This window comes from Ovis aries, chromosome 1, assembly GCF_016772045.2.
Source record: "Ovis aries strain OAR_USU_Benz2616 breed Rambouillet chromosome 1, ARS-UI_Ramb_v3.0, whole genome shotgun sequence".
Taxonomy (NCBI): domain Eukaryota; kingdom Metazoa; phylum Chordata; class Mammalia; order Artiodactyla; family Bovidae; genus Ovis; species Ovis aries.
The window spans coordinates 61006767-61024943 of NC_056054.1; the positions used below are offsets into that span (position 1 = coordinate 61006767).

At 38.6% G+C, this 18177-nt stretch overlaps 1 protein-coding gene across 13 annotated transcripts in view; it reads right to left on the minus strand.

The window, feature by feature from the left end:
* Positions 1-16906, minus strand: part of TTLL7 (tubulin tyrosine ligase like 7) — a 171394-nt gene extending 154488 nt beyond the window's left edge. For all 13 annotated transcript variants that reach the window (XR_006059909.1, XR_009599633.1, XR_006059911.1 and 10 more), the window contains exon 1: positions 16709-16906. The gene's annotated coding sequence lies outside the window, so the exon portion shown is untranslated. The remainder of the gene's footprint in view (positions 1-16708) is intronic.
* Positions 16907-18177: the final 1271 nt, after the last annotated feature.

Consider the following 18177-nt stretch of genomic DNA (forward strand, 5'->3'; position numbering starts at 1 on the left):
ATTTGATCATGTCTTTCACATATTTTAACTTCACTGAAGTACTGGGACAATGGGATTATTCCACAAAAAACTTTCAAAATATATATTATATATTCAAATATATAAATATATGGGGACTCTCAGGTGGCTCAGTGGTAAAGAATCCACCTGCCAAAGCAGGAGACACAGGAGATGCAGGTTCTCTGGGACAGGAAAATCCCCTGGAGGAGGGAATGGCAACCCACTCCAGTAGTCTTGACTGGAAAATTCCACGGATAGAGGAGCCTAGTGGGCTACATACAGTCCATGGGGTTACAAAGTGTCGGACATGACTGAACGTGCATAGACACACACATAAATATATACAAACATACAAATATATGGCTTTAATATATTATATCCCCGACCAGTCAAAAGTTTATTATCACAATGATCTGAATAATTAAGACATTTAAGACGTATTATTCACCATATATAGTAAGTACTGGCTAGTGGAAACTACAGAAATTTAAATAAAATAGAACTTAAATTCATTTAGCATTAGAAGAAAGTAATTTAAAATTATAATAGGATATAAATGAGAATTAAAATTGAAAGAATGCCAGAAAACATACTCCCTAAAAATCTATTTCAAGAATCCATGTAAAAAATTCTGCCAGTCTTTCTGAAAATTTAACCTTCAAAATTTCTAGTTCCAATCTTTTGCAATTGTAAAAGGCAAAGAAGAAAATCACACAGCATTCTTAGTTTCAAAATTCTGGCCCAAATCAAATGGCTTAATGACTTTGTGCTTAATGCAGCTTCACTTAACCCTATGAGTTCCAGTATTAGAAAGAACAGCCAGCCATGGCTGGGGCTGACTGGCAGACAGCATCGCTGATTCACCTCAGGAAGAAGCAAGCTGCAGCATCCACAGTTCTGAGGATGTCCACAGAAGGTAAAGCGCTGGTCATAGGCCAAGAATTTCCTCCTGGAGCACACACAGAAGCACTGGAAGCAGACAAAGCTCAGAGCTCACTACATTTGAATTTCAATGTGAATGTGGCTCCTTTGGGACAGAAAAGGGCTAGGGAAAGGTAAAAGTAATAATTTGCAGTGCTATTCTATGATCCCCAAATTGGACAATTTAGGTATGTTTTTAGAATACAGCAATATTTTCCTTTTTCCCTTAATTTTATTAACAAGAGTTATGTGACTACTTCACCTGTACTATACTAAGTTTTCAGTTTGTACATCTACAACTTCTTGGAGTGACCTATCGTCCTCATTTTAGTCCATTAGAATTTGAATAACAGCTATCTCACCTACCAAATATATATCTAAGGATTTCAGAGTTGAAGTAATAACCCTTCATCTGTTATGGCATCTGAGGCAACTGCTTAAGAAGACTATCAGGATAAAAATGATTCAGACACCAGTCACAGAGACCGAGTTACAAATGTGCCCAGGGGACTACAGGCATTAGAGAAGCTTTTCCTTCTCAAGTTCACAGTTCACTTATTGGCTCCTCACAGACAAGCATCCACAAATTAGAGGAGATGGCCTAATTCAGCGACCCTAAATCAGAATTAAATCCAAAACTCAAGAGACCAGACAAATTATGGTCGTAGATAGAAAAAGAAAGGAAGAAAAGGAAGGTCAAGAAAAAGAAGGGAAGGGAAGCAGGAAGGAAAGCGTAGCCCCCTAATTACCCTCTAGAGTGTCATATGATAGATTTTTCATAATATAGAGAAGAAATACTTTTTGTCAAAAATCAAACATTCATCTAGTTTTCCTAAAAGAAACTATAAATCTCAACCATGAAAGCAGGACTAATAAATAGGTGGAATAAATCCAATATTTAAAAATTTTCATATTTTTATAACTGATTTGGTAACTCATTATGTAACTCATTTTTTAAGGATCAGTTTAAATCAAATTAGAAGATATTCCAATAAAACAAGAAGTTTTTGGTACTTGGAAAAGGAAAACTAAATGAGAATTATAGTTTGTTAACATATAATATCATATATTAATAATCATTTATAATATATATATATATATATATATATATATATAAAGTTGCTCAGTCGTGTCCGACTCTTTGCAACCCTGTAGACTGTAGGGTACCAGGCTCCTGTGTCCATGGCTTTCTCCAGGCAAGAATACTGGAGTGGGTTGCCATTTCCTTCTCCATTTATAATTAATATAGAGTGTTAATCATAAATATTACAAATAAGTAAGCATTTATTTAAACTCCAAAACTCTAATCTGGCCATGATGAAAATGGAAATTTCTAATATGATGGACATTTGGCTATGTTATAATCAAAATTAGTTGCTTATAATTTTAATTATTGAGGCTAGGATATAAATTTGACTCCAGTCATTCATTAGTTCAACACAGATTAAAAGTACCTAATTGACTCGGAACCTAAGACCATGACCTCCCCATTGGTTTAGTCTGGACAAAAAGGATCTGAGCCCTCCTCTTTCTTTTGGGCCCTGGGAAGCAGAGAGAAGCCCAAGCTCTAGCTTCACCCGCCTGCAGACACCACAGTGAATCTGAGTTAGGCCACCTTGGGCAGCCCCAGAAGGCTTTTAACAATATAGAAAATGTGTACAGATCATAGGACTTACCTGAAAGAAAATTCAACTCAAATACTCAAAAAGATTTTTAAAAATCAAACACCCATTCCAGTCATCTGATACTTGACTTTAAGATTAAAATTAAGTAAGCAAACCAGCCTTCTGGAATGCTCATGCAATTACTACAGATTAATTTTACTCCTCTATTCAAAGAAGTCTGAGGCCTAATTCAATTTTTACTAAGAGAGTTTACCAAACCCCAACAATTTTGTTTTCACTTTCCCTCAACAGAGACTCAACCAATGGTTTTAAAAAACACTCAAGAAAAAATGTTCTGGTCTGAAGAAAAAAATTACACTTCTTTACAGCAGAGGTAGAAGTGGTAATTATGACTATTTTATCTGTACATAGGACTTTCAGCTGAAATGGGCATTTGGAGCTACATTCCATGTCATAAATTTAGGACTTCCAACACCCACTCCTCTGTGCACTGTAACAAATGAAAAATTTATTTTGGAAGAGGTTTAAAACCTTATAGGGTGATTCCTTTAGCCTTTTTGGTGCAGACAAAAGTCCTCCTATTAATTATTCGGTCTAGATGGCTTTCAAATCACGGAATTCTTGATTGAAAAGAAGTAAGTAGGCATTTGACTGAATTGAAAAGAAATCGTATTGATTGAATAGAAATAGCAGGTAATCCTCAGGGAGCAAAACCTCAAATGGATCGTTCCTCACAATCACAGCTAAGAACAATATGTATGAAGGAATTCCTAAAAGAGAGGCAGAACTCCAATTTTTTGAGATTCTAAAATGTTCATTCCTGGATTAAGCCAGGTCATCAGAGAGCTATATACCTGGGACCATGCTACATTGCTGGTCACAGTCACCCTAACAGAAGGATGCCTGCTGCTCAGTCGCTTCAGTCATGTCTGACTCTTCACAACCATATTGACTATAGCCCGCCAGGCTGCTCTGGCCATGGGGTTCTACAGGCAAGAATACTGGAGTAGGTTACCATGCCCTCCTCCAGGGGATCTTCCCAAGCCAGGAATCAAATCCTTATCTCTTATGTCTTCTACATTGGCAGGTGGGTTCTTTACCACTAGAGCCACCTGGGAAGGCCTTAACAGAAGGATAGTTGTCATTTATTGAGCAGACACTACAATCTTTACCTATATTACAATGCTCTCAAAGCAGATATCATTCTCATGTTATAGAAGGAAATCTTTGGAGGTTACTTCCCCCAAAGACATCCACACATCCACATCATCCACATCATGTGCCCAGGTTGAAAGATATTATAAAAAAATAGTCCAAAAAATCCTATAGAATTTCACTGTAATGATATGAAGACATTTTGCATTGCACTAAATTGAATCCACTTTAAAAGAAACTACAGCATAAATTTCACTTTGGATTCTATGTAGGAAAAACTCTGTTCCTCTTAGGCAATTGTTTCTTCATGTATGAGATTTTTAATTAATCATTAAAATTTCTGTATGTTCTCTTTCCCTGGAAATTAGAAAACTAGAATCAAATGTGTGCTCAGCTCTAAAAAACATGAAAGATTTCACAAAATGGATTTTGTGAGCTAATGTCTCCCCCAGCTGACTTGATCTTAGTTTTTTCCTCACTGATAACACAAAGATTTTTTATCATCTCATTTTGTATGTTTATACTATTACGAACTAGATACCTTCAAATGCTATTTACCAAAATATTGTCAAAACTCTACAAGGTGTACATTTTATTATATACAAATAATATGTCAATAAAGGGCTGGAAAAAAGTACCAAAAAATCCATTTACAATAATCAAAATCAAAAGACAGTAATTTAAATGTTTCTTGCACTATCTTTTAGTCAGTTCTTGACAAAACATTCTAAATTACTTCATCCTTGCATAAGTTATCACTGAGTTAATATTTTTATTCTGTTTATTGTGTGTGTATTTAGTCACTCAGCTGGGTCCAATTCTTTGCAATTCCATGGACTGTAACCCACCAGATTCCTCTGTCCATGTAATTCTCCAGGCAAGAATACTGGAATGGTTAGTGATTCCCTTCTCTAGGGGATCTTCCCAACCGAGGGATTGACCCCGGGTCTCCTGCATTGCAGGCAGTTTCTTTACCATCTGAGCCACCAAGGAAGCTCAATTCTATTTATTACAATTTATAACTTAAAATATAGTTTTATGCCTATATATAACATTTATTAGAGTGGGGATAGTTTTGAGGGATTTCATTTTGTGACGATTACATTATGGACTTCTATTGGTCTATTTATTATATTTTTCTAGGAAATTAGAGTGCATGTCAAAGAATCAATGTGGAGGAAAAAGCATAGTTTGTGAAATAAAAATACTAGTGGAGAAAAAAGAAAACAGGCACCTGGAACAACTTGATTAAACCAATGCCAAATCTGAGATATACATGTCCAGCCCTCTGGCTTCACTTTTCTCCTTATCTTGGTCTTCTTAGTAGTGTTTCTCAAACTTTTGGTGTTAGAACTCTTTACACTCATTTAGTTGTGGTGAGATTCATTTTGTGAGTCATATTGATCAATATTCATCCTATTAGAAACTAAAACTGATACATGTTTGAAATAGTTATTCATTTTAAAATAACAATAATAAAACCATTACGTTAACAAAATCATATTACATTAAAAAAAAACTATAGTGTTTTTTTAAAGAAATAAGTGACATTGTTTTGTATTTTTTTTGAATTCCTCTAATAGCTTGCTTCAAGAAAACAGACTGTCATATCTGCATCAGCATTCATTTTGATAAGTTCTTTTGGTTGAAATATATGACAAAATTTGGCCTCACAGAGATATATAGTTGGGAAAAGGAGTTTTAGTAGCCTTCTCAGGTTATTATAGATATTTGAATTTGATACAACACCCAAACTCAACAAGGAGTAGTTTCTTAGTGCCAAATGAGGCCAGTAATAGACTAACAACAAAATCCAAATAAATGAAGCACAATAAAGAGGAAGCTGCAAACCAATATGTCTTCCAAACTTAAAAACAAAAATAATTAACAATGTTGACAAATTGAATACAGCGAGTGTATATATTTTTAAGTATATATGTGTATGTGTGTGTCATGTACACATGACCAAATGTGATTTATCCCATGTATTCAAGGCTGATTCAATATTCAAAAGTTAATCAATGCAATCCACCATATCAACAGGCTTAGAGAAAAAAGTCATATGTCCATATCAACTGATAAAGTAAAAAGCATTTGATGTAATCTGACATCCATCCAGCATAAAAAGTCTCAGTGCGTTAGGAGCAGAGGGGCAACTTCCTCAACCTAATAAAGAACAACTACAAAAAAACATACAGCTAACAGCATACTTGGGTGCCGGGAGCCAGCGTGAGGAAGCCCGCCCATGGCAAAGGTCATGAGGAAGGAGGCTCGGCATACGCAAAGGCGGGATCGAGCCTCAGGGGTCCCCCTGGAAATTCTCGAGCATCTACCCCCAAAACCAGAGTCTGCCTGCTTTACTGTGTTATGCTTTCCACCTACTCTTCTGACATTAACAGGGGGCTGTCCCCCCACCACCTTTTTCTGGAAAAAGTTAATTTAGAGCTTTTAGATAATAAGTCTCCCAGGCATAATAAGTGTCTTAATCCAAAAACACCTCTGATGGCTTTCTAGCCTGCCTGCCCGGACTCTTACAGCTGTGCATGTGATTGTTTGCAGCCTCCCAACCCACGAGAGGCAAAGGAAGCTTAAAACATCCTAGGAATGTAGGGGCTTCTGAGGAGTCAAAATCATTAGAATAGGACTGATTAAGGGTTTCATTTGTTGAGCCAATACTTGCTGCCAAGTTTTCATATCTTTTATTTGTAGATATAGTTGGTATATAGAAAAAACAGGTAGTAGCCCTGGTATTAACAACATTAGATCTTTGAGTTAAGTACTTTCTTTGTTATAACCCACTGCACCTTTATTCTACAGGAATGTAACTTTATTTAGTACTTTGAGGGTGATGCAGATTAAAGAAAAAAACACTTCAAGGGAAAAGAGTTTTCTGGTTGATAGACATTTATCTAGGAAGAGAGCCATAAAAATGTTAACAGGCCTCTTGGCCAGAAGATAATGTAAACCACCTGAGACCTTTTGTATACGGGAAGGTATGCAAAAAGAAAGCCTGGTCTCAATAAGGGTCAGGACTGCTGCCCCTCTATAATTCTCTGCATATTCCATTATTTCTTTATGTACACCTTGGGGTATATAAGCTGCTTTTGAAAATAAAGTTGTGGGTCTGGCACCGATGTTTGGTTCCCCCATGTCATTCTTTTCTCCCTTTTCTGGCTGAATTCCCATCTGGAGTGTGGAGGCTCACTGTGTCTACTTATTTGCCCTGGCTTGTAAGACCCACACGAGAGAGAGCCCAAGGCAGGGCACCCTCCGCTATTCAAGTGGGTGCCGGTGGCCTATGTAGATGGTGCAAGTTCCTTGTCTTGGAACTTTATTGGTTTTCCATGTAAACCAAGTTATTCAGCATCTTTTCTCCACTAATTTTCCTACTATGCTATTCTTTCCTAATCTCTCTTTATATTTCTAAATAAATAAGTTTTTCCTCGCTGACTCCATCCCCACTTCGAATTCCCTGGATCCACTGGGGCTGGACCCCGGCACTTGGGCCTCTCTGGTGGTTCAATGGTAAAGAAACCACCTTCCAATGCAGGAGATGTGAGTTCAGTAACAGGGTAGGAAAGCTTCCCTAGAGAAGGAAATGGCAACCCACTCCAGTATTCTTGCCTAGGAAATCCCATGGGCAGATTTCTAGTCCATGGGGATGCAAAAGAGTCAATCGTGTCTTAGCGACTAAACAACAACAACAACAACATACTTAGTAAAATGAGTTTTCCTATAATATTTGGAAGAAGGCAAGGATGTCTACTCTCATCAGTCTTACTTAGCACAATACTGGAATTTCTAGCCATTGCAGTCAGGCATGATAAATGAATTAAAGGCATACAGATTGAAAGAAATAAAATCGTTTTCATTTTCAGATGACACAATTGTCTACATTTTAAAAATCCTCAAAGGATCTGCAGTCCTAGATTCAAAATGTATGTGAGCTTAGTAAGGTTTCAGGATATAAGACCAACACAATAACCAACTGCATTTCTATAAACTGACAGAGAAGAAATGGAAACAAAAATTTCAAATGCAGTTTCTTTATAGTTGCTCCAAAGAAAATGAAATACTTAGGTATAAATCTAACAAAATATAACTATGTATTCTGATGAAAGAAATCAAGGAAGACCTAAATATTAATACCTGGAGAAACATACCATGTTTACAGATTGGAGGAATCAACATAGTAAAGATGCTAATTCTCCCTAAATTAACATATAGGTTTAACATAATCCGTTTTATCATATTAAAGTATAGCAACAAAATTCTACATTAAATAGGTTTAAAAGTGGATCTTCCAAAAAGAAAAAGTTAATCAAAATTGTTTAATTTGTTAAATAATTACACCAGGCACCATAATTGCATAGTCTCAAAAATAATCTCAGGGACTTCAAAAACTAAAGAGAAAAATAATACAGCAATTTGAAACAATTTTCTTAATACATTTTTAAACTGCTAAAAATAATGCTACATAGGCAACAAAAGCAAAACTAGATAAACAAGACTACAATGAACAAAATTTTTGTGTACATCAAAGAACACAATCAACAGAGTGAAAAAAGCAACCTATTGAGTGGGAGAAAATCATTTATTTGATAAAGGGTTAACATCCAGAATATAGAGAGAACTCCAACAACTCAACAACAAAAAAATCAAATAACCAGATTTTAAAATGGACAAAGGACTTGCATAGACATTTCTTCAAAGAGGATATTCAAATAGCCAACAGGTACATGAAAGACACTCAACATCATTAATCATCAAGGAAATGCAAATCAAAACCACTGTGAGATATCAACTCACACCCAGTAAGCTGCCTACTATAAATAAATAAGCAAGTGTTATAGAGGATATGGAAAAGTTGGAACCCTTGCACACTCCTGACAGAAAGATAAAGTGATATAATCACCATGGAAAACAGTATGGGAGGTCCCCAAAAATCAAAAACAGAACTACTATATGATCCAGAAAGCCCATTTCTGGGTACAAACCCAAAAGAATTGACAGCAGAGTCTTGGAGAGATATTTGTACATCTTTGTTCATAGTGCCATTTTTTCTCATTAGCAAAGATGTGGAAGCAACCCAAATGTATATCAACAGATGAGCAAAGAAAAACTGGTGTATATATATACAATGGAATATACAATGGAATATTATTTGGTTTTAAAAAAAGAAGGAAATGCTGTCATATTCTATAAATGGGTAAAATTTTAGCAATTATATTAAGTGAAATAAACTAGTCACAAAAAACAAATAATATATGATTCCATTTATACTAAGGTATCCAAACTAGCAAAAGTCATAGAAACAAGAAAATATAATGGTGGTTACCAAAGTCTTGGTGGACAGGGAAAGGGAAGTTGTTATTTAATGGGTATAAGATTTCTGATTTGCAAGAGGAGAAAGTTCTTGGAGATCTATTTCACAACAAAGTTAATATATTTAATGCTACTGAAATATGTACTTGCAAATGTTTACCATAGTAAATTTCATGCTATGTGCTTTTATCATAATAAAAAAAAGTATATAAAAATACAAAATATTAACTGGAGAAAGAGTTGCATTTATGGAATGCCTATAAAATATAAGAAATCATCCAAACAATTACATACATCACAGTACCTTTATACTACTCTGGACTTTTTTCTTTCAGAAAACATGAATATCACTTGTATGTTACCATAATATGCATAATTTTACCAAGGAGAGAAAAATTTTTGGATTACCATTAGGTAATTTTACTTGGAGATCTAAATATCCATATTCATAGGTAATGCTGAGTGTATTCATTTAATTATGTTCCCAGCAGAACTTACACTTTAGGACTTTCACTTCACCCTATATTTATTATTCTAGTCCCTTATGAATTCAAAAACGAAATTCATAGATGTGCTTTCGAGCACATTATGGAAATAAATATGCCATGCTAAAACTAATGAAAAACACATTTAACTTTTAATTCCTTAGTCAAGGATGAAAACAGCTATCAATACATATATACCCAAGATACATTTTTAAGGAGAAAATGCCTCCTATTCCAAAATGACAACCTCCTAACATATGTAGCAGCAAATTTTTCTTTCTGCCAGAAACACTCATTCGGCACTAATTTTTGACAAGTGAAAAAGCTTTTCCACATATACACAGCCCACTTGATTTTTAAAAATGCTGATCCCTCCCTTTAAAACTTTTCAAACATTAAAATGTCTATTTTCCTTTAATTTTTGCAGCAAGTTCCAGAAATAACTTGTTTCAATTTTCCAAAAATAATGCATTGAAATATGTGTGTGTTGACTAAGGGTGAAGCTGATATGGACTAAAAGCAGACAACACAGAAAAAAATATTCAGTGGATTTGACAAGTTATATTTTTCTCAAATACTGTAACACTAGTAAAACCATTAAAACTATGCAATAAATGAATAAAGGTCATCCCCTTGCTTACATGTTATACATAGATCTATTGTCAAAACTAGTATCTAAGAGGGGCAGTTTTAGACCAATTTCTAATCCTACTATGATTTTGCACACATTTTGATCTGGTTTTTTTCTCTCCCAAGCTTGATTTTTCATGTCATTAAAATGGAAGAAATAATATCTGCCAATCTTTAGGATTCTAGATTAAGAGATGCTAAGTAATGAAATATTACCATCTTCGATGTGATCAAACCAACAGCTAAATGAAAATGCCTCCATCTGGTTTCATGTGAATTATGCTGAGTGTAGAAAATGTTCAAGGTCTAGCTTTCCTCTCCACAGAGTAGCTTAGCACATAGTTGTTGGGTAACTGCAGACAGACTGATTCTAAATATAAACTGAGATGTGTGCTAAAATTATTGTCCTGATTTTTTCAGCAATCATTATGCTACACATGGTTACAGATTTTATTTATTAAATGCCTTGAAGAAACATATTTTCAATAACAGCAATGACAGAATTACATGTGAAAATTGTCCTATCAAATGATTCAAATTAAATCCACAGTTTCTAAACTTTTCCTACCTAGTGCTCCATATGTATGACCATTCATATTCACATATGCAGTCAAACTTAATATTAAAACCACATCAACTAGATTTTACACAAATTTTAAGTGGGCTCATATCTTTCACAGAAAAAAAGATAGTACTACCTTAAATGAGAAGTACACCTAAGAAAACCTTAAAATTCTAATCCAGCAAAGAACATTGACATAATCTTGAAGCTGCTGCCTAGGTTATTGCTGATCCACCTTCCAAATCTGCAAATGCTTGATTTACTTTAAAAAGTCAATGTCACTGCAAATAAGCTCATGGAAAAGGGAGGAGAGTTTTTATGAAAACAAGCTATTGTCATCTTGTTGAATTAGGTTGTGGCACCAGTTCAGACTTCGCAAAGTAGTGGGTAAAAGAGATAGAAATGTTCAAAATAATCTTTTATCAAACATAATGTTCCATTTCACATGACTATGCAGAAGAACAAAGATAATACTGAAGTTTGAAAGCTCAGGTGCCAAAATACAACTCAGAAAAACCAAACAATGTGGACGGTTCATCATCCCCAGTGGACCAAGAATATCATCAGTTTCAAAAGGAAAGACTTCTCAGTCAGCCCCCGGGGAGACCCAGTGACCACTTGGCCATCTAACTCTGAACCTCTAAAGTCAAAGGAACACAGGACAACCAACCACTTGCAAGAAAAAGGAGGAAATTGGATTTATCAATCAACTCCCAGAACTTTATGGCTTTGTAAACTACCTTCTTGGAGAAGGCGATGGCACCCCACTCCAGTCCTCTTGCTACCTTCTTCACTACAGGTAGGTAAACATCAAATGGGATCAAAAAGAACAAACATCAAAAGGAAAATAGGTGTTCAAAAATAATTAAGCAAGCCTACTTAAATTTAAGTTTTTAGCTCTAACTTAACGCTATGGAAACTGCTGACTAAACCCAGTTGAACTTTGACAAATAATGCCTGGAAGGAATGCAAATAGATTTATCACCTTCAAAGAGTTTAAGCAAACTGCTTTAAATAGTAAGTCCCAACTAAGCATAGAACAAATTCTGACCAAAATTCTCTGCCCACCTTTATGTCCAACTTCCACCAGAAATCATCTGTCAGGTCCTGAAAGGTGGGGCCTATTTTTGATTTATAAAGATGCTTCAGTTCTCATTGTTTCCTTTCAGGGCTTCCCAAACTGAGAGCATATTCCAAGTACCTTCCAAGTACCTGCCTTTCTGCTCACTACTTGCTCCCTCAAGGCACACTGATATCCTTAATTCCCCTTCCACTGGTTCTCAGAGACACTTCATGGCCTCCCTGCCTCAGTGGCTTCCTGGCCTCAAAGTCCAAGCAGGGTAGGAATGGTACCCAGAGGAAACCCAGGCAAGAGCCTAGGGGAGCAAGGCAGAGGCCTGGCCAAAGTATGAAGACCTGTCCTAGGAGGTAAGGTCATGTATTCCTACAACTGGAGGGACATGGAGGAACAATCTCTCTCCTCAGTGAGGGGAACTTCCCCTGGTCAAGGGATACTGGGAACGAGAGCAGGAGGGGATGCTGGGCATGTCCGGCATCTCCTGGGGGCTTGCTGTCTCTAGCAATGTACACAGCAGAGGGGACGGCAGTCTTCAGTGTCCACAACACACTCTTACACCCTGTAACCAGGGCTTCTGCAGAGAATTGGAGAAGGTCTGGAATTCTGCCCTCATCAATGTGGATTCTCCAAATTAGAAGCTGAGAGTGAGTTCATAAGCCTTGCACTGCCAAGATATCGAAGCTGGAGACCTGGGAAACTGATACAGGTGGGTGGAAGAAGCTGAAGTTTGAAAGAGAGAGATAGTGTGGGGAGAATGAGGGTGGATTCCTGAGGGAAGGACAGGAGAAACGAGAGAGCTGAGGGCTACAAATACAACACCAGGACCAGAAAGTTGTTTATCACACAAGCTCCTTCTCTGGCTGCAGATTCCTGCTACTCCCACAAAATCTGTCCTCCATTACCTACATATTTTCCCTTCAGTCGTCCCAACTACCTGGCTTTCTCCCAGCACCCATGGTTTAACTAATCTTTCTAATCAAAAGACAAGTTTGCCTGAAATAATGTAATCTGAAGAGACATAGACAGGAGTGTTATTAATTATTAATATGCAAATAGACAGAGGAGCCTGGTAGGCTGCAGTCCATGGGGTCGCTGGGAGTCGGACACGACTGAGTGACTTCACTTTCACTTTTCACTTTCATGCATTGGAGAAGGAAATGGCAATCCACTCCAGTGTTCTTGCCTGGAGAATCCCAGGGACAGAGGAGCCTGGTGGGCTGCCGTCTGTGGGGTCGCAGAGAGTTGGACACGACTGAAGCGACTTAGCAGCAGCAGCATCCTATACTTAATATACTAATACTCCAAAGAAAATATACAGAATCCATCAGGGTTTTAAAATTTGTATAAAATTCAGTCAAGCTGATAGAGAACTAACTTGTGGATACAGCAGGGGAAGTGGGACAAATTGAAAGAGTAGCACTGAAATCTACACCTTACCATGTATAAAATAGACAGCCAGTAGGAATTTGCTGCGTGACACAGAGCTCAACCCAGTGCTCTGTGACAACCTAGAGGGGTGGGATGTGGTGGGAGATGGGAGGGGAGGGAGGTTCAAGTGGGAGGAGACATATGTATACCTATGGCTGATTCATGTTGATTATGGAAGAAACCTCACAACACTGTAAAGCAATTATCCTTCAATTAAAAAGAAATACATAATGAAGAAGAATAAGAAATCAGTCACACTAAGCATCATAAAAAATCTATAACAATGTGTGGTGATGGATGTTAACTAGACTTATTGTGCAGATCATTTTGCAATATATATAAATACTGTATCATTATGTTGTATACCCAAAACTAATATAATGTCATTTATACCTCAATTTTTTTTTCAAAAAAATCAGACTAAGAACTCATACCTTTTAACCCAGAAATTTTATTTCTGAGACTAAGGAACTAATTTCTAAAATTTAGAAAAGAGCTTATGAACAAAGATACTCATCACAGTGTTATTTATTATCATCAAAAAAAAAGTGACAGTGAGGAGTGATTAGGAATTTATGGCACATCTAATGGAAAATTACGTAGGCATTGGAAATGTTCATGGTCAAACTGCAATTAAGTGAAAAGTAATGTTATAAAATTTAAAATAAAGACTATAATGGAAGGGGAAAATCTTTTAAAAGGCAAACCTCCTTGGAAGAGGAAAAATCTTACTTGCATAGAAAACATTCTGGGTTTTTAGTGCTTTAAATAGAAGCACCCTGAAAAGTAACATTTTCTGGAAGAGCACTTGGAACATGGAATATGGAGAATGTGAGCAAAACCAGCCAAAGAGAAATCTGGCTTGCTTAGAGACCTAGGCTAGTTCCCTAGATTACCTGATAACCAGTAGATTTCACTGCCTGATATGCAAAGTCCTTCGTAATCTGTCACCAGGTATCCAAAAGTACATGACCACTTCTCAGCTGAACTACTTCATCTGCTTTCTCTGTACCTACTAAAAGCCTTCCCATCTCAGAGTGATTTCATTCACTTCCATCCATGAAAACTTTCCTGATCTTCTTATGACCCTAGTCATCACTATTTCTGCTTCTTAAAGTATTGATGTGGCACTTCAATCTGCCTTACCTTTCCCTGGTATTAAGCCAGTGTGAATCTATTTGGTTAATTACTAATATGTAGGTAACTGTTTCTCCAGCTAAACTTTCAGTTTCCCCATCTAGACTTTTAGAATTTAGATGGTCTGCAGACAGTAGTTATACATACATACACTGAGTGAGAGAAAGAAGGGTAGAAAGAGAGAGACAGAAAACACTCCTAAGGCCAAGTTGGTATTATATTTATATTCGTGATGAATATCTAAATAAAACGTGCTATGTCTGTTTTAAAATGTTCCTGCTGACCCTCCAGCACTAGAACATGCAGTTTCCTTTTCTTTTTAATAGCAGTGGGATTGAATTTTGCTTATTCATTCATACCAATTCTGCTTTCCCTTTGGGATTAAACAGATTGGACTGCAAAAGGCCTCAGTGAAGTCATAAAGAAAAAAAAAAGAAATGACCTTCTAGAAATCAAAATTAAGACTCATCTCAAGACCTTACTTGTCTTAATAGTCTTGTCTAAACAGCAAATGTAAGTCTGTGCCTCCATTTTATGACTTTAGTCTATCAATATCTTCATTAACTTAAAAAAGAATTCTCCGGTGCAAATGGTTCAATACTTTAGAAATGATGGCCTACAATGACTATGTTCCTATCAGACATCACATACTATTCTAGCACTTGGAGATAATGAGCTTTTGTACTACAGCAACCTGCCTCCTGAGACAGCAACCTGCCTCCTGAGACATCAACGAGAGTTGCACGTCTTAAGAGAAAATACTTAAATCATAAATGAAAGCAAATCAAATGGCCAAGCAAAGAACAAAGAAAAAACCTAGTGTCCATTATTTTCACAGAAAGAGCATACAAGGTCAATACAATTGTTGACTCTGAAGGGCAGGGCAAAAACAAATCAATACAATTTCCCATTAAACAGAATTACACTTCGCTACAACACACATATTTTGTGTAAGAGTCAGTGTTGTCCAGATTCCACCACTAGCTGTGTAATCTTGAAACGTCTCTGTATTTCAGTTCCCTGCATCTGTAAAATGGAGCTATCACCTGCTATGCCAAATCACAGAGTTGTAATGAATCAAATTGTATTATCAGCCTGGGTTTATCTGTCACTCTATCATGGGTAACACACCCTACAAAAACAGTTCAGTCACACATGCTATGTACTAAATAACTGTTCTTACTGCAAATGTTTCCCTAACGTGAAAAAAAAAAAAAAATCCAGATTGCCTTTACATCCCGAAAAGATTTCTCCAACACTTAAGCATTTACCATATATCACTGCCAAAAATGTGTTGAACATTTTCTGTTACGAACTAGCTCTCCTATGCTGTGTTGTTCAGATATTATTTTTTGGCATTATGCTTTCTAAGAAAATAGTATTTTTTCATGCAATTCAAAGAGTACTCCTTCTTGAAAAGAACAATAATTCCATATACAGGAAGTTTACAGGTTGTTGCTGTTACTTGAGATTACTTCTATGAAATTTAATTCTATGTTTAATATGTAATAAATCATATACATGTACACACAACTTGGACACACTTGGATACACAACTCCTTAATGCAGTGGAAGATTCGTGGGTTTAGGGACCAGGAACACTTGTATCCAAATTCCTATTCTGTAACCTTGGGCATACGATTTAACTGCCCGCTCTTCACTTTCCACATTTGGTTCTGAGTTACGATTCAATGAAATCACATATATACGAAGTGGCTAAACTCTAAACGTATTATTTCTTAATCCCCTTAAATCTTTTCCTACTATGCCAAGACCAATCAAACCCACTCTGAATACAAGACAAATTGGATACAGCCTCTTAGCGGAGGCTGTATCTTAGCGTGTTACATGCAACACGATGTAAAATTGAGCGGAGAGTGGCACGAATTAGGCATCCAAAGGAAGGAAGTAGAGAAACTGGTTGGCATAGAAAAGGGCCCTAGACTTCACTCGCCTGTGCGAAAAACCCACTCATCTGACACACTGAAGGTTACACCGCACATTCACGAAGGTTTGTACCGTGATGTGGGGAAAGGACGGAACTATAGAACAAGCCGTCAGGGAGCCTCCTGGCTCACCCCACCCGACCTCGCCCGCCGGGGTCGTTCATCTGGAACCTGGAAGCGCAGGCGAAAGCCCAGCAACTGATCTCGCCTTCCCCCCCACCTCCCCGATTCTGCCCAGATCTCTCAGGGCACGAATGGTGCTGAATCATTAGCACCAACAGTAGCAGCTCCCCGTGCCGCTGCTCCCGCGGGGGTCAGTGATCCAGGGGCTGTGAGCGTCCGGGCGGCGGCCCACACCTCGCGGGCGTGGGCACAGGGAAAGGGGGTCGGGGAGGACTGGGGCAGCAGGTACTCACCCGGGGTGAGGAAAGCCCAGCCCCTGGGTCCTGGCCTCCGGGCTGCGGGCGGTCCCTGCGCGATTCCCGCGCTCCTTGGCTTCCCTCCGCGGGGCCCCGGGCCGAGCAGCCTGCGCTGATGGTCCGGTTCTCCCCTCCACCAGCCCACCGCCCGCGGCAGCCACAGCTCCGGGCGCCGGCGCTAGACCCGGAGCAGCTGGAGCAGCTGGCGCTGCCGAAGGGGTGGCGGCTACCGACGGGCCAGACCATTAGCGGGCGGCGACCGGGGGTGCGCGCCGTGCGCCGCGGAGCGGGAGCGAGGGCGCCGGGCCGGCGACGGTTGGGAGGACCCACGGCCGAGGGGGGCTCCTCCGCGCCCCGCCCCGCGCCCGGAGGGCTTGGGGGCCAGAGGGGCCAACCGGAGGACAGGCCGCTTTTCCCGGCAGGGCAGTGGGGACAGTCCTAGACTTTTCCGGTCCCCCTCCGGGTTTGCCTTGGTCCAGCTCGGGGCAGCTTTAGAACCCGGCAAACAGAGGACCTAGCAACGCGCGCGCCTGGGCGGTGTCCCCTCCTAAGGAGATGGGAAAGGGCGCTGGCCCGGAACCCTGCCTTCGTGCCCGCTCCTGCTCCCTGCGGGGTCTGGGGCGCCAGTCCTGCGGCTGAGCTCACCACTGACGCCTCACCACCAAAGACAGCGGGCAGTCAGGAACCCTGCAAGGGGCTCCACATCTTTTATCCAAGCATCTCTGTGGCGCAAAGAATAAAAGCGCCAGCTTTCAAGGCCCGCTTAAAGTTAGAAAATAAAATCAACTGGGATCCCATCATGTAGGTGCTTTAGTAGATAACAAGGAAGGGAAGGACAGTTTGGGATCGCAGAGTTATCCTTTGCTCCGCAAAGATTGAACCACGGCAGTTGGAAAATGTAGATTTAGGAAACCGTTTTAACATAGAGATCTATATAGGATGATTAAAGAAATGCAAAGCTGTTTCAGGTTCACTGTTTACCATTTTACAGATTAGTGTCTTCGGAACGGAGAGAGAATCGTGTCCTCATATGAAATGAACTTTATGTAACTGGAAAGAGACGCCTCCGTGACAGCCTTTAGACTTTATTGAAAGCTCTTTTGTGGTCCCTGCCCTTGTCCCATCCAGGCTTAAACAGGTTTATATCAGACCATGGTGGAGATGGACACACCTGTTACTGTTATCCGTATAGAAAGAAAGAAAGAAAGAAAAACATAAAAAATAACAGAGTTGGGCGTCTTCCTATAAACCGTGATTTATGGAAGCCCCCCCCCCTCGCAAAAGACCCACCAAATCCTTCCCAAACAGTATGAAATTCCACAATTAAAAGCCATTTTCCCTGGTTTAAGGTCTTGTTCTCTTTAGAGTGAATTAACCAGATTTTTAATCTTGTTAAAAATTAACAAAATAGAGCACTTGCTATGTACCAAACACTGTACTAATAAGAGTATTTCCAGTTTTATTCT